The sequence below is a fragment of the Musca vetustissima genome, unplaced genomic scaffold (genome assembly GCF_032173495.1).
Source record: "Musca vetustissima isolate MV318-11 ecotype Yass unplaced genomic scaffold, APGP_CSIRO_Mvet_v1 utg116442, whole genome shotgun sequence".
Taxonomy (NCBI): domain Eukaryota; kingdom Metazoa; phylum Arthropoda; class Insecta; order Diptera; family Muscidae; genus Musca; species Musca vetustissima.
In genome coordinates this window covers 22,782-45,052 of record NW_026875132.1, presented here as the reverse complement: position 1 = coordinate 45,052, position 22,271 = coordinate 22,782, and the positions used below count along the sequence as shown (strand labels likewise).

Genomic DNA, 22,271 nt, shown 5'->3' with positions numbered 1-22,271 from the left:
TAAATTATTTTTCTTCTCTTTTAAATCTTCAAATATATATGTGCAAAGTTACAAATATTAACAAGCCCATTGAAAATCTTGAAAAATTTAAATCGAGAATGGGTGGGGTTCCCTTAAATGCGACCTGTACTTTGTTTACAATTTAATATGGACAGCCGGACGGCTTGGTATTATCAGCCTTAACCTTGGTGCTATCAGCTTAGATTTTTTTAATCTACGCCTATTATCGGCCATAAACATGTTTTTTAAAAAATCCTTGCCAATAGGTTTTAGAAAAATATTTTAAAGGATTTACGCCTACAATAGACATTGAAAAAAATAGTAGTTTCAGAAAGTACGCCTTTTATTACCCCTATAAGAATATTTTTAGGGGTCGTACCTAATTTATTGCGCTCCGTACAAAAATACTCATCTTCTCACCTTTATAGGGTTTGTTAGACGTCCGTATTACCTAAATGCGCAAGGACTTTATTTGCATCTGTGCCAATTGAAAATGGCGAAAAATTTCAAAGTACGCATTGTCAATGTTGAAAAATTTCAACTTTATATTTTTATACGCAATGCGTATTTGAGTAATATTCATTGTAATACATTTAATAAACTTTTGAGGTGAATAAATTCGTACGCATACGCATGAATTTAGGTACGACCCTAAAGCATTTATCCTTTGAAAAAATATCATAAAAAATATTTTATAGAATCCACGCCTGTAATAGGCCTTACAAAAAATATTTTTAAAAATTCCATGTCTATAATAACCTTGAACAATTTTTTTTTGAAATTCAAAGCCTATTATCGATCTGCGAATTTGTTTAATCCGTAAAAATAATAGTCCTTAGAAAAATATTTTCTTTATCGATCTGAGAATATTTATAATACCCTCGGCATTATAGCAAATGCTTTGCTACGACATAACGGTGCCTCATCGAAATGTATTTTTAGAACCCATCTTTCTTTGGACCAAATTGTTTGAGATAAGAGTCCACTACTTCTGGTATCTCCCCCACAAAATTATCAAAATTGTACTGAAATTAATGTTATAATACCAATAAAATTTCATTTAAATTCCTAGCCCAGGTTTCCATCCTTAGTATAATTTTTTAAGAGCACAAACCACCTATTGACAATGTCACCCCAATGTGAAAGTCGAGACTGATTAAGGGAATTTTGTATCGAGGGTATAACATGATGCATGTTTCTAGAACTGTACGGTCGTTAATTCGTTGATACTTACCATCATTGTTGCAAAATGTTAATAGTCGGGTAAAAATTTCAAAAATTAAAAAATAAGAACCACATGTTATCACTAACTTTAAATGTTAGATTACAAAAATGACGAATACAAACTAATAGTAGGTAGACAAATACCACATTTACACATGAAATTCACTTTTAGGCAAAAATCGTCTTAGCTGAATATTTTTCTGTATTAAAAAAAAATACATAATTTTTTTGCAGTTGTAATAACATTCGTCTGTTGCATTAGTTTCGAATACAATGTAATTATCCTTGCATTCGAATGTAAAAGGACACATTCGTTACCCCACCTCCCAAGTAGCAGTCGTGGCCGAGTGGTTAAGGCGTCTGACTCGAAATCAGATTCCCTCTGGGAGCGTAGGTTCGAATCCTACCGGCTGCGTAACTAGTAATATGTTCGTTAAAGACCGATTAATTTTTTCGTGTATAAATAAAATTGATTACGGAATATTTTACGTACTTAAAAAATAAATTGAAGAATTTAGATACTAAATTGCTGCAAAATACCAACTGTGTTAAATGTATACAATTAAGAATATGAATGAATTACAAATACAATAAGGTACGGTTATAGCGAACTAGTAGGAAGCGAACAAATTAGTTCGTTAGAGAAGAAGTTCGTTATATTCAAGGTAATAGAAAACCTAGAATTTAAAAAAAAATATATATATATATATATATATATATTCAGTTCCGAAATCGGTAGTTTTGATTCCCTTTTGACAATACCTAAGCTGCTTGTCTTTTCTTTGATAAACCTGAATTTTCTTGTGAAGGTTGCCAGAGTTATTATAAATTAACTTTGTCATCGTTAAGTATTTTGAATATTTATAGCATGTTCGTTGTAACTGAACCAAAATAAATGAAAACTGAAAAATTGGACCGAATAAACGGTTCGTTATAAAAAAGTTCGCTATAACAGTAAAGATTTGTATGATACAATTTGCATAAAAACTTCAGGACCAGGAAATGTGTTCGCTATAAGAAAGTTTGTTATAACCGGTGTTCTTTGTAAGCGTACTCGATTGTATATAGGATTAACTGTGAAATTATATAATAACAATACGCTTGCAGAAAATTTAAAAAAATACTAATTCAATCTAAGTGATCAAACTGCAATAAAAGTATAAAAATTTTTAAGTGTGCCAGTTTTTAAGAGGGTATTGATTTTCCAATAAAATATGTTCAATATCTATTACGTCACCATTTCCACGTTGTATTCAATGATAAAAATTGTGGCGCCTAAAAATAGACTTTGAAATACACATTATAAATTTTGCATCGTAATATAATGTTAAAACCAAAACAATAATTTAAAACGTAAAATTCATTATCAATATTTGTTGTTTGGCTTCTTATCGTCCTCAACAACATTCCTCCATCAACTGTTAATTGATAAGACCCAAATCTAAATGCTGAATACTTATTTTAACATAAGCAATATATTACTAAGGTATTGAGTTTAACATAGAATACAATTGCCGATTACAATAACATAACATTTAGTTACTGTTAACATTCAATGTTAACAACATCCAATGTACTGTTATACCGTCTTTGTCATGCGCCATCCACAGGCAGTCGTGGCCGAGTGGTTAAGGCGTCTGACTCGAAATCAGATTCCCTCTGGGAGCGTAGGTTCGAATCCTACCGGCTGCGTAAAATCGAAAGTGTTTCAGAGACCCCGCTTCCAGGGGATCGATGGACATATTTTTTATTATTTTTATTTTATTTAAACAATAGTATGAAAAATGGTGTGAACCAATTTCACTTCAATTTTCTTACGGTTGTTTGTATGTATTTGCATTTTTCCGAATGAACATTTAGAGAAACCCCGTCTTGTTGGAAAAATCGAACATTTTGGTTGCATATGAAACTTTGTTTGAATTGTTCCGGAGTGGCTTTTCGAATGGAAAAAATGAAATATATGTGTTTATATTCTTCATCAGAATACAATTTTATATCATGTCCGTCTGTTGAAATCACGATAGAGTTTATTATATTTAAAATAGAGCTTTGAAATGTTGCTCATTCATTGCTACTACCCCTAGGATGGTTGGAATTGTGAATTGGTATTTCAGGTTATTAATGGGTTTATGATCTATATCGTGTTTCAACCAAATCCGCTGTACCTTCCAAAAATTATCAGTTTTACTCAGTGGGCGAAAATTTGCAACTAGAATTGCAATGCAATAAAATAAGGCGAAACTAAGATTTAGATGATTTTATAATTTTTACTTACGTATAAAAACAATCTTTAATAAGCCATTCTTCTAAATTATTCTTGGAATAAAAATATATATTTCAATATGTTGTTGCTTTTTTCCCAAGAATATGAAAAACGTGTTTTGGGCCTGCTTAAAACATTTGCAACTAATTAATATACATTCTTGTGCTTAAGCGGAAACGCCAAGACAGAACATAGTGGAGGAAGAAAGAACTGTAGAAAACGTACGATCGGAAAATAAAATTAATAAATATACAAAAATTCCTTCATATAACGTCCAAAGATATAAACAAAATCACTTCAACTGGATATATCCTCACAAACGATAAGGGGTAGGGCCGTAGAATTCTGACTTCGAGCATACAGAACCATAATAAACCATTAATTTCAAAGAAAAATTGGTTAGCTCAGTTTGCAAAAAAAAAAAGTAAATAAATAATATATTTCCAATGGTATGTTGCGAAAGTAGGAATGTCTTCTCTTTTCTGTTGAATTCAATTTAAATTGGACAGTTCGAATTCAGGTGCCTGGTGTGAGGGCAAAAGGCGAAAGCCTCAACCCAATATATGGTGGAGGCAACAATATGGTATAGCGGTGTTTTCCGGGGAAGGAATTGATCCTATTCATTACCAAAATATTTTATCTGACGCAATGTCGTCATACGCAATGCCTCTTTCATGGGTGTATCAAAAAGACAATGACCCTAAGCACGCGTCTAAGTTCGTAAAACAATGGACATCATATAAAAAATGTGTGTGCTTGATTGGCATGTACCTGAACAAAAACACATAATTAAACTTTTGGGAAATTGTATAACGCAAAATTGGATCGCCATGAATGATTAGAGGGATAACATACCAAACGACATAGTTGATAATTTAATCGACTCCATGCCATGAAGAAGTCACTAACCCTTTGAACCCGATTTTTTTCCGTAATCATAGAACAATTTTCTGTTCACAGGTTTAATGCAACTATCCTAGATAGGATATGGACAAAATTTGAAATCGCTACAGCCTTGCATTCGGGAAATACAGTACATTCTTTCTGAAAAATAAAAGACCAATATCAAGAAAACCAAATGCAAAATCGACGAAAAAATAATTTTAAATTATTCTCTATATTCCGTTTTACAAGAATCAAAAATAATTCTGATGGCAGAAATCGTACATTTCGAATATGAAGCGATTTAAATAATTTGGACTGTATACACAAAATAGTACTGTACACTTTTTGCTCTCTTCTCCATATTTTTTAGATTTTTCTTGTGATATGTGTCATCCATAATCAGGTCTTGACATAGGAAATGCAAAGAATTCATATCTACCAGCTGTATAAAAAATATAAGCTCTAAAACATTTTGTCGTCTGTGGGCAACATTGTGCCATAAAGGGTTTAACGACGTGGTTATTCTATCGATTGCTAACAAAAAATTGAACGTCTGAATTCTTTTTTATTTGACATTCTTATTGAACTAAAATCTCCTTACCAAAAAAATATAATTTTGGGAGTATATATAACGGTACCCAACAATACTCGTTATTTTGCTGCGCGTTTTTTGTTCTCATTGGGTGTAATTTAGTATTTGCGTTTTATCTACTAAAAATTGTCAATATTGAGTATAGCTTCCATATTACGGTACCGACCAATTTTCGGCATTTTGAAGGCATTTGCCGAATTTTGATTTTATATTTTTTGTTCTCATTGAGTAGAAAATCTCCCTACGCAAAATTATAAATATATGCCCTAGTTTTTAGGTAGTCCCCATATAGTGGTTCGCCCCATTACTCAGAATTTTAAAGGTTTTGGACACATTTTTTTTTAACAAAAATTATAGATATGGGTTTAAGTTTAATGACAACGGTAGCAAATAATTTCCGGTATTTTAAAGGCTTTAGCCGCATTTACCACTTGGATATTGAAATACATTCTGGGATATTGGGGGATAAAACACAGTTTTGCCGAACATTTACCTTTTGGTCCAAATCGAACCTTCACTGAGCATCATCTACTACAGTAAATTGACTTCCAATCTAACCTTTTTGAAAATCCAATACTTTAATTGGCTTCTTTCAAGACACCATTATTAAATAAGCTCAAAATATACTAGTCGAACTTCTAGTGACCTACTTCTTTACTAGCTCTAATAGGTCGAAAATTTAATATAGCCCTCACAGCATTTTCCTCGAATTTTTAAAATATGTTTCGGTGTTGACATAGCTTCCATGTCAAGGTATTTTGGTTTTAATCGAATTTTCCACTGATGTTGTTGCACAGAAAAAATAATTCATATATTATATGAATAGCGTTCAAAAAGTTTGACCAATGTCGTGATTTCTGTATTTTATGAATGGAATTCATAAAACTTTAAATACTATTATCTTGTCAGAGAGAGAGAGAGAGAAGAGAGAGTGTGAAGAAAAACAACTTTAGAGTTTGTGGTTGTTTGTGGCGGTGAGTTTCTATGGCACAGAAATTCTTTGTAGTTTTTATTTTGCTATTTTGATTCTATGTTTCCTTCTTCTTTGTTATGTCTGGTCTCGTTTATTCTTATTTACTTACATGTTCATTTTCTGCGTAGTTTGAAAAACCATATACAATGTTGAACATTTGGTTGGGCTTGTTGTTCGTATTAACACTCCTTTGATATTTATTTCGAAATGATTTCGAAAATATATATGCGAATTTTGTAACACCAATGAAGTAACAGTGAATGCCAAACTGGCCTCAATCGAGATAGTGAAAAGGCGAAATGGAAATGAAAGGTTGCAAAAACAAAAAGCACCAAGTAAGAGGCGATGAGGAGATCGATACCAAAACAAAACACAGCCAAACAATGAATGGTGGTTATGGTGTTTTACCTTGAGAGGAATATATTTTTTTTGTCACAAAAGAGAAAGAGAGGAAAAAATGAGAGCAAATAGTGGTAGAGCTTAGTAGGAAAGTAGTTATAGTATTAATGAAATGTTTACATTTTTTTTTGGAGAAATTAGTGGCTTCCTCACGATTAAAGCGGGGTATTTAAAGCGAGGTACATGTACAATATGGAAAAATTAACTATGCAAATATGTATTTATTTAGGACACTTATACTTTGTAAAATTACATTTCGTACAGTGAAATAGCTTTATTTATATTGTTGACTTTAATCAATGCTGCGATGTGATTATAAATGAGAGCCGGACAGAGATCCGTTGTTTTGTGCTGTTGTTTACACACAAATTACTTTTAAAAAGAACACGCATGCGGTTGTTTGCTGACAATATACTGGTCCTTAGACTCTTTGAAGATGAATTAAGTATAAACCAGAAATCTCATAGTTTCCCTAATGAAAATATGCGAAATTATTCGTCTTTAATCTGTTTTTCATTACTGTGTACCACACACATGGAGAATATCGCAGCTGTTGAGCATCCATCGACTTGTATATAATTATTGATAAATTAAAACGATATTCTAAACGCTTTAAACCATATTCTAAAAAAAGCTTCATCAACGCGAAAACTAATTAAAGTATTTGCCGGTTTTTATATCAAAAAGAGCTAAACTTTTCGAAGGCGTTGTCGTTTGAATTTTAACGAAAATCACAGCAATGGAATACAAAGTAAAATATCTATAGTCATAGTTAGGAGTAAGGTGGTCGAGTATCTTCTACTAACAAGGAATGTAATTGAGGGGCCTTTTTTATAAAGTGTTTTATTCTAAATCCATGCTTTGCATGGTCGGTGCCCTTGAAGAACATTCTTTAAAAACGCATTGATACTACATTTATTTGATGGTCGTTGAAAAATTATTCTTTAAGAAATCCACGCCTTGGATGGTCGTTGAAAAATTATTCTTTAAGAAATCCACGCCTTGGATGGTCGTTGAAAAATTATTCTTTAAGAAATCCACGCCTTGGATGGTCGTTGAAAAATTATTCTTTAAGAAATCCACGCCTTGGATGGTCGTTGAAAAATTATTCTTTAAGAAATCCACGCCTTGGATGGTCGTTGAAAAATTATTCTTTAAGAAATCCACGCCTTGGATGGTCGTTGAAAAATTATTCTTTAAGAAATCCACGCCTTGGATGGTCGTTGAAAAATTATTCTTTAAGAAATCCACGCCTTGGATGGTCGTTGAAAAATTATTCTTTAAGAAATCCACGCCTTGGATGGTCGTTGAAAAATTATTCTTTAAGAAATCCACGCCTTGGATGGTCGTTGAAAAATTATTCTTTAAGAAATCCACGCCTTGGATGGTCGTTGAAAAATTATTCTTTAAGAAATCCACGCCTTGGATGGTCGTTGAAAAATTATTCTTTAAGAAATCCACGCCTTGGATGGTCGTTGAAAAATTATTCTTTAAGAAATCCACGCCTTGGATGGTCGTTGAAAAATTATTCTTTAAGAAATCCACGCCTTGGATGGTCGTTGAAAAATTATTCTTTAAGAAATCCACGCCTTGGATGGTCGTTGAAAAATTATTCTTTAAGAAATCCACGCCTTGGATGGTCGTTGAAAAATTATTCTTTAAGAAATCCACGCCTTGGATGGTCGTTGAAAAATTATTCTTTAAGAAATCCACGCCTTGGATGGTCGTTGAAAAATTATTCTTTAAGAAATCCACGCCTTGGATGGTCGTTGAAAAATTATTCTTTAAGAAATCCACGCCTTGGATGGTCGTTGAAAAATTATTCTTTAAGAAATCCACGCCTTGGATGGTCGTTGAAAAATTATTCTTTAAGAAATCCACGCCTTGGATGGTCGTTGAAAAATTATTCTTTAAGAAATCCACGCCTTGGATGGTCGTTGAAAAATTATTCTTTAAGAAATCCACGCCTTGGATGGTCGTTGAAAAATTATTCTTTAAGAAATCCACGCCTTGGATGGTCGTTGAAAAATTATTCTTTAAGAAATCCACGCCTTGGATGGTCGTTGAAAAATTATTCTTTAAGAAATCCACGCCTTGGATGGTCGTTGAAAAATTATTCTTTAAGAAATCCACGCCTTGGATGGTCGTTGAAAAATTATTCTTTAAGAAATCCACGCCTTGGATGGTCGGTGTTCTGGAAAAATATTCATTAAAGGATTTATGCCTTGTCCATGAAAAAAATATAATTTTTTCTAAAAATGTCCCATTGAAAGTTCCCATCTTGTGGCCCTCCACTTGACGTCACTGTTCAATTTGTCATCATCCAGAATTTCACGTTGATGATGTTGTTAGTTTAACGTCGGACACATCCAACCATCCAGCTGACCGATGAATAAACGCTGGCTGCTGTGATACTGATACGTTATCCATAGAAGATACCACTCCATGGCTTTCATCTGCCTGAATTTGTCCACGATGTTATTTTTTTTTTTGGTCTGTTCAAATGGTGTTCAATATCGTCGATACGCCAGCAATGAATTGGGTGTTTGTTGGTTGGTTTGATTCACTTGTTTTAGTTTTTTTGTAATTTTTTTTTTCATTCATTCACTGAACTGTTTGGTTTGTCGTCCGTCCCCGTGAACCACCACAAAAATGTATTTGACGTCGCTGGATGTGTGTGTGTCATGTTGCAAACATTTAAAGTGTGGTTAGTATCGGATCGTAGCGGCTATATTTGACCAAATTGTTGTTACCATCAACCTGATGTTGGGTATTGGTTTCCAGGGCGGACGGTTTTTCTTGTGTCCAAATGTTTGGAGAGTAGTTTTTTTTGTAGTTCCTATTTTAAGGAATTATCCATAGGATATTGATTGTTTAAAGTTAGTTGATACAAAATTGTCTTTTTTGGATATGATAGAATGGATGATACATTGTCAATACCAGTTCACGTTTAGATTTGAAATTATGGTATTTGAAAAGTATGAACCCATTCCAAAAAAATTGAACCCAATTCGTAGTTGTCATGTTAAAGACTTAAGAGTCTTTTTTGTGTGTGAGTTTTAAACAAAGGGGAGAAAACTTTCCGCCATTTGTCATTGTTCCACTTTTTTCCATTGGAAAACTATTTTCTTTTGTTGTCACACCAAAAGAAAAATTACATGCGTTAGTTGGAAATTAGATTTAATAGAGTATCAAGTTACACGAAAATGTTCGTTAGGATTTATTACGGTAGACATAAATTAATTTAAATGAATGAGACTTGTTAAAAAGAAATTAACACAACACCTACTTTATGTAACCTGAGCTAGTACACGGTCATAGAAATTTTCTAGTGATTAGGGTTAAAAATCATTTATTATTAATTGATATTGGAAATTTTCCAAATTTCAGGGCATTTCAATTTTGAAATATAAAATTAAACTAGTAAACGGAGCAGTATAGTCCGCGGGCCCACCATGTGATACTCTACATAACTTCCACGAAAATCTAACTTTCTGTTGTTTTATATTCTGAGCTTGGGCAATATTTCGCGATATTTCCACCCTCTTGACCGACTAATGGTCAACAAATATTACTAATATTCAGTACAGCCCTTCTAATTACTTGGCCAGATTCCTTTCACCGTGGGTTGTGTTGCGATGATCGGCTTTCAAAAAATTAATTTTTCCGTCCAGTTCATTCCAAAATTATTATCTGATCATCACCGAAAATTATAGGCGTTGTCCTTGACCACACTTGGATCCTCATGGAAAATTTCAATATATATTTCTGCCCTCTAGTGTGATAATGGTAATGATAATTAAGTTTATCTCCCACATCCGACAATATAATTGATATCAATCTAAAGGTCAACCACTCCTCTTGGATATATTATCAACTTCTCGGAACTATGTCTTTCATGGGTAAATATATATGCTATAGAATACAAATTTTGTCACGATCTTTATCAAAACAGGCATGCTTATTTTTTGGCCCGATCCCCTTCTCCATGTTAAAATTCGCGACGTTTGGACCGTAATTGCGGCCTCTGGAGCGACCAGAAACCCCGACAAAAATTTAATATTTGGTCCATTTCATTCCCTAAACATTAACCGATCTTTACCAAAAACAATAGGGGTCTTCATTGGGCAGAACCCATCCTTTGGTGACGGCACACAGAAGGTTGGCGGCAGCTTGGCAATGCGGCGGCCCGATTATTGGTAACGATCCCGGAGGTTGGCGGCAACTTCGTTTTGTCAAAGCCAAATGTTGGTTTTTCAACCCCACTCGACTAGACATCAGCTATTTCACTGGTAGCCAAGGGCTCGTTTCGCAACCCCACTCCACTCCACAGCCAGCACCTTCTTTTATACCCGCTGGCGGTTAGAGGTCAACGGGATGCCCGCTTATTAAATTTTTAGCGCTGTAGCGCTAGGGGTTCCCACCAATGTAATTGCTGATTAGTTTATTGTATTGCCACTAGGGGAGAGTTCTGTCTGTGGGGGACCATTCCCGAACTTGCAGGCTTGTGGAGCAATTGTTGGGAGGTGTGGGATGCATGGTGGATACCAATATCGAAAGATGTTGATGTTTACTATTGCTTTCTATCTCCTTTCAGCGATTGCTTCATTGTTGAGAGCCTGCAAATATAAGTTCAAATGGTAGTAGCTTTGGCTACGAAGTTGGGCAGAGGCTATAGTCGGCGGGCGACCAGTCCTGAACTGTAAAAGTTTTTACTGGTAGTAGCTTTCGCTATGAAGCTGGGCAGAGGCTATATTCTGTGGGTGACCAGTCCCGAATCTGTATGAGGTTCTACTGGTAGTAGTTTCGGCTATGAAACTAGCAGAGGCTATATTCTGTGGGTTTTTTGGGGTTCAATTGGTAATAGCTTTGGCTATGAGCCTGACAAGGTTTTTCGGTAGCACGGGTGTCAGGGGCCCTTAGGTCCGTGGATTTTTGGTGTTGGCCCCCTGGGGAGCCTCGTGCTGGCTGTGGTTTAAACCCACATCGCGGGTAAAGTTTCGAGTTGGTGTGGAGTTGCACAGCAACCGGGGTGCCTGACCCTTAGAAAGGCAGGAGTTTTAGATAGGCTCCGCTCCTCATCCAAGGAGGTGATCACGTCCAAATACGTGTGATCGTTTGGTACCTACACCTCGGTGTGGGAGCGCTGGTTGACGCGTGGTATTAACTGGTGTTTACAGCACCGTGGAGTAAGGCCGGCAGGCAGGTACCCACGTACTCTAAATATCTCTGTAGTGCCACTAGAGGACCTTTTGACTGTTAATTTTTACTAAATACGTTGAAACCTCAGATTTTTGAATAATTTAAATTAACATTAAAAGATTGTACCCAAAACCATGTATCGACTACTTCGGGGCGGTCTAATGGTTCCAATCTTAATTTCCATTGGAAAATTTGACATCAGTTCGGTTTGACGTACGACCATGTGTTGTGTTGTTTACTGTGACCTGAAAAAATTAAATTGTCAACCAAACTGAATTAACCCCAGAACATGTTCTTGCAGAATTATTGAAAATATGCTAGCAGTGCTTCAAAAGACGTTTACACGTTCGCTGGAAACAAAAGAGCACTCAAAGTGTGAGTCTTCGAAGACAAGTAAAATTCAACGAAAGTTGTTGGTTTCATTGGTATTTTCACATTCAAAAGCCATAGTTTGGAGTTGTCTTAATTATAACGAATAGAGTAGTGCCATATATCAACAATTTCGCATAATGTATTAATAATAATTGGCCAAATAAGACTTTGTGTACATGTAAGAGTTTAAATAAAATAAATAGTTCCGAAAATAATTCATTAGTAGCCCTTGTATTTAATTTTCTGCTACACATACAGTTCGGCCTCGGAAATGGAAAGGTTCTCACTCATACTGTAGTTAGTGTTGGATATTTGGGTAACCAAAATCATTCTTTATAAGAGTTGAGTCGTTCCGCATTGAACTAGTTCAAATGTACTATTCTGGAAAAGGAACGATTAGACCAGTTCTGGTTATTTCCTTCATACAGTTCCTTTTGATCCAATCGTTCAATTGCGATCTTGTTCATCTAGTTTCGAAAACGTTAGAGTTGGGTTGTTCCGGAACGAACTAGTTCACATTAACCATTCTGCTAACCGAACGATTGACACTAGGTCCAATTCTTTCGTTCATCTGGTTCGTTATGCTCCAATTGTTTTTTTTTTTTTTTGCTCTTGTTCGCCTTGTTTCATTTGATCCATTTGCTCACCTAAAGATTCCCGTTGATTTACCGAATTAACTGATGTGCACCAATGACCGAATGAACTATGGAACTAAATGGATGACCAAGTCCATTTTGTGTAGCAAACCGAAAATATGGAACTGTTTTAAGGATGTTATTGCTCAATTCTAGAAACGTACTTCTTTGACTGACCTTTTTAATTAAAAGTAAGTCGTTCAGCATTCAACTAGTTCAAATGTACTATTCTGGAAAAGTAATGATTAGTCTAGTTACTTTTGCTACAGTCGTTAATTTTTTTAACACATTCATCTAGTACCGAATACGTTAGATTTGGGTTGTTTCACATTGAACTAGTTCAAATGTACTATTCTGCTAAAGGAACGATTAGTAATAGTTCCGGTTCTTTCCTTCATCTAGTCCCTTTAGCTCCAGTCGTTCATTTTGGCTCTCGTTCGACTAATTGCTTTTGATCCAATAGTTCACTTAGATCTTAATGTTCATTGACCGAATTAATTGATGTGTACCAATGAATGAATGAAATATGGAACAACATGATTAATCTAGTCCATTTTCTGTAGCGAACCGAAAAAAATCTAACTGATTCAAGAACGTGATTACTCATCTCTAGAAACGTACGTCTTTGGCCGATGAAAGGAAATACTGTTGTTAGTTTTGGATATTTGTATCACCAAAATATTTCTTATTAAAAATTCAGTTGTTCAGCTAGTTGAATAGTTCATATATACTATTCTGGAAGAGGAACAATTAGTAATAGTTCCGGTTATTTCCTTCATCTAGTTAATTTTGCTACAGTCGTTCATTTGTGGACTTGTTCGCTTAGTTCCGAAAACTTCAGATTTGTGTTGTTCCGAAACAAACTAGTTCACATGAACTATTCTGCAAAAGGAACGAATGATACTAGCTGCGGTTCTTTTGTTCATCTAGTTGCCTCGCGTTCACCGAAATCTTCCCGTAAATTGACAGAATGAAATGACGTGTACATATGAACGTTTGAACTGTGGAACTAAATGAATAACCAAATTCGTGGATATTTGAAGGAAATGGATAGTTTAAGGATATTTTTGAGGTCTATTTGAACTGTGGAGTCAAAATATTATCCGACGTTCCAATTTTGTAAAAGAAAAATTTTCTGTACTATCAGAAGCTAGAAGTTTTTAAAAGAAACATTTTCAGAACGATGAATTTTTTAAAGAATATTATTCGAGAATTATCAGGATATTTTTGAAAGACTATTAGAAAAGTGGATTTTAAAGGATTTTTCTTTCAAGGACTATCGAAAACGTAAATTTTCAAAGTTATTTTTCAAAGACTATGAATACTTTTCAAAATGGTGTATTTTAATGACTTTTCTTCAAAGAATGGCAGAACGCTAAATTAAAGGATATTTTCAGAACTTACAAAAAAGCATGTTAATTTGTAAAGGAACTTGGGATTTTGGGGTTTTTAATGCGTTTTCTTAGAGAAATCGAAATCGTTTACTTAGAAAAATCATAACAATAAACATATTTTTATGGACCAAAATTCTGATAAGTATGGTATAAAGTGTATACCTGATATCTAGTACAACGCACATACATCCAACATGAGCTGATGTTAGGTATGGAAATCCTTCCACTTTATAGAAATGTCGATGTACATGTATTAAGGATTTTTATCATATCTTCCACGTCCCAGCAATTGATTGTCTATCACAAGAAATTGTTACGTTTTTTATTATTTTGTTCAATCATGATTTTGTTACAATTGGTTTTAAGGGTTTTGGGTTGGGCACAAGTAATCTGTCCGGTCCTGTATTTGCTAGCCGGACTAACTAAACCATCTGGCAGGAACACACTCTTGAGTTTTTCCCCATCACAAAATGAAAGCAACAATGTACGTGTATATATGCGTCTTTTTTTGCATTTTCCCAATGAATATATTCAGGTCTCCGTCCTGCTATCGCCGACTGTATGTGTGTTTGTTTTAAATGCTGGCGACATAAACGCCAATTATCAGTAACATGAGCAACTCAATCGTTCAGGTTTAAATACAGGTTGTATTGTGTGTTGTTGTTGCTGCATTTGCGTTATCCAATGATCTCGCTTGCATGGATACGAAGATACAGACATACACACACACGTATTACAATCAACCTCATCAGGATGGGGCACATGTTAAATAGCCGTCATTTAACCATTTGACTTTTTTTCGTGTCCACTTTTTTCTCTTGGAGGTTTATTTTTTTTGCTGCTGTTGTTTTTATTTTTCTGTATCAGCAATTTTCATTGTGACGTGTGTGGTTATTTTACTTGGTTACAGGTTATCGGTACCCCTCCAACTAGTATGCTATAGAGATCCTCTCGGTTTATTATGTGAACCTCACGTATTAATGGGTAAATGTAAGTATTTACCATAGAGGCATCGAAAGAGATGGGCGATTAACTAGGCACAGTGTTACGATTATGATTTCGCAACATAGCGTGTAGCGGATTTTTTTTAAGAATATTTGTTCAAGCTACCAACAAGGCGTGGATTTTTTAAAGAATATTTTTTCAAGCTACCAACAAGGCGTGGATTTTTTAAAGAATATTTTTTCAAGCTACCAACAAGGCGTGGATTTTTTAAAGAATATTTTTTCAAGCTACCAACAAGGCGTGGATTTTTTAAAGAATATTTTTTCAAGCTACCAACAAGGCGTGGATTTTTTAAAGAATATTTTTTCAAGCTACCAACAAGGCGTGGATTTTTTAAAGAATATTTTTTCAAGCTACCAACAAGGCGTGCATTTTTTAAAGAATATTATTTCAAGCTACCAACAAGGCGTGGATTTTTTAAAGAATATTTTTTCAAGCTACCAACAAGGCGTGGATTTTTTAAAGAATATTTTTTCAAGCTACCAACAAGGCGTGGATTTTTTAAAGAATATTTTTTCAAGCTACCAACAAGGCGTGGATTTTTTAAAGATTATTTTTTCAAGCTACCAACAAGGCGTGGATTTTTTAAAGATTATTTTTTCAAGCTACCAACAAGGCGTGGATTTTTTAAAGAATATTTTTTCAAGCTACCAACAAGGCGTGCATTTTTTAAAGAATATTTTTTCAAGCTACCAACAAGGCGTGCATTTTTTAAAGAATATTTTTTCAAGCTACCAACAAGGCGTGCATTTTTTAAAGAATATTTTTTCAAGCTACCAACAAGGCGTGCATTTTTTAAAGAATATTTTTTCAAGCTACTAACAATTTTTTAAAGAATATTTTTTCAATAACTAAAGAAGGCGTGGGTTTTTAAAAATATTTTTTAAAGCTACCATAGGCGTGGATTTTTTAAAGAATTTTTTTAAACAAAAATATTTTTAAAGAATATTTTTTAAAGCTACCAACAAGGCGTGGAATTTTTAAAGAATATTTTTTAAAGCTACCAACAAGGCGTGGAATTTTTAAAGAATATTTTTTAAAGCTACCAACAAGGCGTGGAATTTTTAAAGAATATTTTTTAAAAAAAAAATTTTTAAAGAATATTTGTAAGGCACATATAATGCGTAGACTTTTTAATTTTTTTTAAAGCTACCAACAAGGCGTGGAATTTTAAAAGAATATTTATTAAAGCTACCAACAAGGCGTGGAATTTTTAACATTTTTTTGGAGCTACCAACAAGGCGTGCAATATTTTTTTAAAGGAAATATTTTTCAAGGGCCATCGAAGGAGTGGCCATCCATCAAGAGTTTTAAAAATTCACACAGTTTTTATTTCAGCGCACTGTACAACGTACGTGTGGCCCGACTATATCGCATTGTCGTGTGTTTTTGCCGATATTCTCTTCATTATAATAGAAGAGTTTTGATCTCAATTTGTAAAATGTGTTTATTTTCAATGTAAATTGGTTTCAACTTTAACATAAAATAGAAAAAAACTTACATTCAGGTCTGATAGACAACCAATAGGAAGGCAGGCAGGCGTGCTGACAGTTGAGCAGTCAGTTTGGCCAACATGTACATTTACGTTACATTGTTTTTATCCTCAGCTCTGTGATAGCGACCACCACCAACAACATTTCGATTGACTTTAGCGGACCATTCGACAACACTCAATATTGGGGTACGGTGTGTGTAATTAGAAACGATTTCATAGACATAGCGCCGCCAATTATTATTGAGTCCACAGCCACGGCAACCGCTACAGCCACCGACAGACGATTTAGAGATCCTCTGGCTAGGTAGATAGTTGGTTGGTGGATAGGTGATGGATATTTATTTTTTTATTTTAGATTACATTGCCGTTTTAATTTAGTTTTCTCTTTTGGTTTTCGTTTCGTTATCATTCGATGAAAATTAAGTCATTAGGTACGCTATTAATGTTTTTCCAAGAAGCTACGGACTACGGTTAACTAATAAAAATCAATGACAAAAGACAACAACGGATTTCGGGTTTTTGATGTTAGAAACATTTTGAAGATTTTTAATTTGATAAACATCTCCTTTATTGAGTTGGTGGAGGTCTTATCTAAACGTTCTAAATATTTATGCCTTTCAACATTAACGTCGATTAGGATTTTTTATATTCGGTTCTTGGAATAATTAGGTAGTTGTGGTCATTGAGGGAATTTAAAAATTATTTTTTTTGAAAGGCAAACTACCAAATGAAATCATTTGGAAAATCTAGCTGCTGAGATGAAATTTTGTAAAATATTTATCGACAGGTAGCTTCTACAAAATAGGATAAAGTTACGAACATTTTCAATGCGTTATAATGGATATTTAAACAAACTAGATATAGGACAGATAGATTACTAACAAGCTACATAACTTCGGGTACACTGCAGAATTTTCTCCTAGGTGTTGTGGGACTAAGTAAATTGATTGCGTTATTTTAATATAGTAAAAAGTCCGTGTCAGGGGACACCCGGGTTTGAACCGGGGACCTCTCGATCTGCAGTCGAATGCTCTACCACTGAGCTATATCCCCAACTTGAGAACTTTTAAAAAACATTTAAACACATAAAATTAAAACTACTCTACTACAGATTATTTGTATCACAAATCAAATTTATGCTTCAATGATAAGATAAATAAAGGCTATCAATAGTCTATTGAAAATTATATACAAGTCATGATGGAGTCACTAGTATCTCTAAGATTGTACAAAAATAAAATATTTATACATACAAACAAATATTCAAAAATATTCTTTAAAAAATCCACGCCTTGGTTAGTCATTGAAAAAAAATATTCTTTAAAAAATCCACGCCTTGGTTAGTCATTGAAAAAAAATATTCTTTAAAAAATCCACGCCTTGGTTAGTCATTGAAAAAAAATATTCTTTAAAAAATCCACGCCTTGGTTAGTCATTGAAAAAAAATATTCTTTAAAAAATCCACGCCTGGTTAGTCATTGAAAAAAAAAAAATCAACGCCTTGGTTAGTCATTGAAAAAAATATTCTTTAAAAAATCCACGCCTGGTTAGTCATTGAAAAAATTATTCTTTAAAAAATCAACGCCTTGGTTAGTCATTGAAAAAAATATCCTTTAAAAAATCCAAGCCTTGGTTAGTCATTGAAATAAAAAATATTACGAATTGAGATAGATTGCTAAAATTTTGCATAGAGTCGTCTTTTGTCTGCAGGCAGGTCAAGTTCGAAGATCGGCTATATCGGTCCACGTTTAGACATAACTCCCATATAAGGGTACATCCCCAATTTTCGGAATTTTGGGGTTCTTAAACGCGTTTTCCAACGGAATTCGCTGAAATTTGATACATGGGGTTCTTATTGGGTATTAAATCTCTGAACTTAAAAATATAAATATAGGTCAATTTTTTTCGGGTAGCATCCACATAGGATGAGGAATACCTGCCGCTCTTCCATAGGAAAAAGAATACCTGCAGCTCTTCCACAAGGAGAAGAATAACTGAAGCTCGTCCCCAGAATTCCTATATGAAGAACATTGCATGCAGCTCTCCTATAGGAAGAAGAATACCTGTAGCTCTTTCTCAGGAAGAAGAGTACCTGTAGCTCCGCTATAGGAGAACACCTCCAGCTCTCCTATAGGAAGAAGAATACCTGCAGTTCTTTTCCAGCTCTCCTATAGAAAGAAGAATTCCTCCAGCTCTTTCATAGGAGGAACAATAATTCCTGCAGGAAGAAGAATACCTGAAGCTCGTCCCCAGCATTTCTGCAGCTCTCCTATAGGAAGAAGAATACCTGCAGCTCTTTTTCAGGAGGAAGAATACCTCCAGCTCTCCTATAGGAAGAAAAATACCTCCAGCTCTTCCATAGTAGGAAGTGGAATTCATGCAGCTCCTTCAAAGGAAGAAGAATACCGACAACTCTTCTATAGGACGAACTATACCTGGAGCTCTTCCACAGGAAGAATGCCTGCAGCTCTTCCACAGGAAGAAGAATACCTCCAGCTGTTTCAAAGCAAGAAGAATGCCTCCAGGTCTTTCAGAGGAAGAAAAATACCAGCATCTCTTCCATAGGAAGAAGAATACCTGCAGCTCTTCCACAGGAAGAAGAATGCCTACAGTTCTCCTTTTGGAAGAAGACATCCAGCCCTCATATAGGAAAAAAAAGTACCTCCAGCATTCCTATAGGAAGAACATTGCATGCAGCTTTTCCGTAGGAAGAAGAATACCTGCAGCTCATCCACAGCTTTCCTATAGGAAGAAAATTACATGCAGCTCTTATAGGAAGAAGAATGCCTCCAGGTCGTCCATAGGAAGAAGAATACCAGGGTACCCCTCCCAATTTTCGGTATTTTGGGGTTATTGAACGCGTTTTCGATCGAATTCGCTGTAATTTTGTATTTTGTAGTCGTATATGGTAACAAATCTCCCACCCAAAATGTTTTAACATTCGCCCCTTTTTAGAGGGTGTCCCCATTTAACCCCCTTTTTATACCCTTCACCACCCCATGTTTGTAACAGTCAAAAGGAATCGAGATAGACCCATGGTTCCTTTTGAGAATATCTATGCATATTCTATATTACTTTCTGAGTCGATTTATGCATGTCCGTCCGTCTGTTGATTTTAAATTGTAAACAAAGTACAGGTTGTATTTATAATCCGATTTGGATGAAATTTGGAACAACTCATTTATTTGTAATTGGTGAACATCGGTTCAGATTTAGATATACCTCCCATATATATTTTCGTCCGATTTTATTAAATCATCTACATTTTCTTCGATTTGCACGAAATTTGGCATAGTCTAGAGTGATGCGTGCTAAGTTTCGTGAAATTTGGCATATATAGTTTCTTTAGAGTTGATGCAAATCTATTGATTTGTACGAATTTTGGTATAGCCTACTGAATTAAGTCTAGAATGATGTGTGCTAAGTTTTGTGAAAATCTGTTCAGGTTTAGATATAGTTCCCATATATAGTTTCGCCCGATTTTAGTTAAATGGTGCACCAAAGTTCTGCAAATCTTTTGATTTGCACGAATTTTGGCATAGCCCACTGAATTAAGTCTAGAATGATCTGTGCTAAGTTTCGTGAAAATCTATTCAGATTTAGATATAGCTCCCATGTATAGTTACGCCCGATTTTAGATAAATGGTGCACCAAAGTCGCTGAAAATCATACGATTTGCACGAATTTTGCCATAGCGTACTAAATTAAGTCTAGAATAATGTGTGCCAAGTTTCATGAAAATCGGTTCAGATTTCAATATAGCTCCCATATATATTTTCGTCCGATTTAAGGTAATTGGTGCACCAAAGTCCCTATATATCTTTTGATTTGCACGAATTTTGGTATAGCGTACTGAATTAGGTCTACAATGATGTGTGGTAAGCTTCGTTAAAATCGGTTCAGATATACATACACCTCATATATATATTTTCGTCCGATTTTAAGTAAATGGCGCACTAAAGATCCATAGCTATGCCGATTGACACAACGTACTGAAGTTAATATAAATTAATCTTTGGCAAGTTTCCTTTCATGTTTAATTTCGACCTATTCATGTTAATTGTAAACCAAGTAATCAATCGATGTCTGATTGAGATTACATTTTAAACCGTGCAGAACACTAAATAGTGTGTGTCAAAATTGTTTTAAATTGATTTATAAAATCTAGCAAAGATTGCCGAATGACATGTGTAGGGAATGATGTTTGTAGGTTTAGATTTTTTTGTTTGTGTATGGCATTGAGTTTTTACTTTAGCACTTGAATCGATCCACATTTTAATTTTAATATTTATGGGAATTTTAATATTGGCCCACAACATTCCCTCAACATTTCTAACAGAGTGTGGATTCTAACATTGAAAATGTTTATTTTTCATGAGCAACATTTTCAAACATTGTCAACATTTAATGTGTTCAACGCAACATGTTGCTTTTGCTAACATATAAACATGTTGCCATTGGCCAACCATTTACCAGTGGCACGCGACTTGCTTGTGCCCATGTCAGCCAGTACTGTAAAGCAGACAGCCGGTACACAAACTGATTTGCCGCTTTACTCATAGACAACAACGTAGAAGAAGAGAAAGTTAACAGCAACAACAAAATGGGAAAATGCATTTTCAATGTAAAACACATGTTGCAGCATTTCCTAAAAAACATGCAATTTGTTAACAGTTTAATGGCTTGTCCAAGAAAACAACAACACCAACAACAACTAACTATACGAATTTACATGTCCTTGCTGTCAGCATTTACATATTAACATGGTCATGTAAATATGGCAGTGGCGGCGGCATTTCATTTTTATTTATTTCCTACGAATATTAATGTGTATGGAGTTCCATGTTTTATTTTTCGGGTCAGTACGATTTTTTTCCTTCGTTTTTTTGAGTTTTTCACGCAACCGCACCATGGCCGATGGATGGATGCTCTTTAGGGATTTACAGCTATTTTTTTTTTTCATTTACATTGTCTGTGATCGGAAAAAGAGGTGTTATGACGAACGTTATGCTGCGACATTTACGATGTGTTTAATGAAAATTCTTCATCGATTCGAACAACAAATTTCAAAATTGTTTTATCGCTGTTTCAACACGAGTCTAACAAAAAGAAGAGACCTCCCATTGGGTCACGCAGCTTGACATCTACAGCGGCACATCGCCAACACACACAAAAGACCGCAGTGATTTGTTAGACAATAGGAAAAACTGACGGGAGAGTTGGAGAGGGAGGGAGGGAGAGTGTGCGAGAACATAATTAAATGTGACAATTTGTCACCGTCGTAGTTCATGAACTGAATTGAGTGAATGAATGAAGAATGTATGACACATGGAATTTATTAGAATTAAACGGGGAAAAATCTACAAATTGGAAAAGTGGCATACCTGGGAAAATCCCCATATAAAATTGTTAATTTGTTGGAACACCATCTCGTTGCCATGTGATTTTTTAATGTCTTTATAAAGCTGTTGGGATATTTATTGACAAATTGGATTGGAATGAATTTCTTTTAAAGTGTGTATCTTTGGTTTGGAATGGGTCGATGTAATTATAAAGGCTAATAAATCAATGATTCGGAAAATATGCTTGAAAATATTGGCAATTGAAAAATGTACAATAATTGGGAAAATCATTCGGAATGATATGTTGATATCAAAGGGAAATATAACAACAACGTGCACAAGGATACTGATTAAAACTTTATGCCAAAACTTGGTTATATATCGAACATTTTCTGCAAGAAATCAAAATGCCAATATGCCAATTTACAACCAAATTTGTTCAAATACGTTCTTAAACTGCCGAAAATAATAAAATTTATATTTGGACACA

The 22,271-nt window shown here is 34.6% G+C and overlaps 3 non-coding genes across 3 annotated transcripts; 2 read left to right on the top strand and 1 right to left on the bottom strand.

The window, feature by feature from the left end:
• The first annotated feature begins 1,557 nt into the window (after positions 1 to 1,557).
• Positions 1,558 to 1,639, top strand: Trnas-cga (transfer RNA serine (anticodon CGA)). Its single transcript has one exon. It is a non-coding gene; the product is annotated as a tRNA-Ser (tRNA).
• Positions 1,640 to 2,834: 1,195 nt separating this feature from the next.
• Positions 2,835 to 2,916, top strand: Trnas-cga (transfer RNA serine (anticodon CGA)). Its single transcript has one exon. It is a non-coding gene; the product is annotated as a tRNA-Ser (tRNA).
• A 14,504-nt stretch (positions 2,917 to 17,420) lies between these two features.
• Trnac-gca (transfer RNA cysteine (anticodon GCA)) lies at positions 17,421 to 17,492 on the bottom strand. Its single transcript has one exon. It is a non-coding gene; the product is annotated as a tRNA-Cys (tRNA).
• Positions 17,493 to 22,271: the final 4,779 nt, after the last annotated feature.